This window comes from Formica exsecta, unplaced genomic scaffold (assembly GCF_003651465.1).
Source record: "Formica exsecta isolate Colony F162 unplaced genomic scaffold, ASM365146v1 scaffold458, whole genome shotgun sequence".
In the NCBI taxonomy this organism is placed as follows: domain Eukaryota; kingdom Metazoa; phylum Arthropoda; class Insecta; order Hymenoptera; family Formicidae; genus Formica; species Formica exsecta.
In genome coordinates, this window is record NW_021851814.1 from 467,758 (window position 1) to 469,208 (window position 1,451).

General features: G+C 31.8%; 1 protein-coding gene across 1 annotated transcript in view; it reads left to right on the plus strand.

The window, feature by feature from the left end:
• Positions 1-1,451, plus strand: part of LOC115240950 (cyclin-T) — a 17,038-nt gene that overhangs the window by 13,644 nt on the left and 1,943 nt on the right. Inside the window, exon 8 of the transcript XR_003884840.1 lies at positions 1,298-1,448. The gene's annotated coding sequence lies outside the window, so the exon portion shown is untranslated. The remainder of the gene's footprint in view (positions 1-1,297; positions 1,449-1,451) is intronic.

Here is a 1,451-nt window from a genome sequence, read left to right on the forward strand (position 1 = left end):
CTCTACATGCAAGGAGAGAAGATTATACAGCAGGGATCGTACGCGTCACGTGGTTGATAAAGAAGAAAAAAAAAAGAAATATAAAAGCAACGTAAATAAAAATTCTGTTCAAATGAAACGTACCTTAGTGATTATTTTGTCTTTTTCTTAATACCACACATATATATCATATAAATATATGCAATATCGCATACCGTACCGCCGCATTTCTTTTATATGTACTAACACATCACGGCTTAGTATATTATATACGAGTACCATATTGCGATGATTGTCATATTAGTATTACGCACAAAACACAAATTCGGCCAAATCAACAAAATAAAAAAATTAATTACGTTGCTGTCATGTCATTTGTTCTCGTTGCTTGGTGAAGGGTACATTTAGGACTATTGTTGTTACTATTGTTACGAGTGCAATTATTGTTATTACTGGTTTATATTGCTGCTTGTTGTTGTAATAGTATTATTAATTGTTTTGCGATGTGTGCACGTGTATGTCCATATATATATATATATACGCGCACGGGCGTGCGCCTGTGTGAATGTACGTGCATGCATATATATGTATGTGTGCATGCGCACATGGATGATGGCATGAACGTGAGCATGCGCTCGTAGGCTATGCATTTTTATAATTCGAATATATTTTTATGCATAGAATTCGCAAATGTAAAAGCTTCTCGTTCGTGTAGCTTCATTAAGTCACGCTTCATTATCGATTCATATAATCGCATTCGCATAAAAGAAAAACCAAAAGATCATCGCAAAAATCCTAATATAATATTCCCATTCTCTTCTTGTTCGCTTTACTAATTTTAATCGACTTATTAATTATTAAATGTCATTACATGCTTTTTCTTCAAAAGATTTTACACGCTAGAATTAATTTTAAACAATTGATTTTTGATAAATTATCCATTACTCTCAACCTCTTCACAAATTGGATTCTTGCGAAAAATGATAATAAACTAAGTACAAAAGAGAAGAAAAATAAAATTTGTACTACATTTAGTCATAGACATGTTAAAATGTGTAAATTGAGTCGTTTATTTTGGAGATTTTATTAAAAACGAGTATATATATCGGATTAGTTTATAGATTCACGTTTAATTAAAGTTTATATAGTATTTAATATATAATTCTATTGTTCTCAAAATAATAGACTCGATTATTAAAAATATATGAGACATACTTGTTTACATAATATATTAGCTGTTTATGGAGTATTAGCAGAATTTTCAATCATCTTTGCATTATATCACAGCAGACGTCACATCTTTATTTGTCGTTTTCAGGAAAGACACACATCCAGCCATCACAAAAGCACCAACAAGCTATCGCAATCTCAGCAGTTCCATGCGACGTAGTATGCTGTTGGACTAAATAATAAGGAGGTGTCCCGAGTGATCTGTCCACTTTGAAGAGGAAAGAGTGAGTGAATTCCAAATA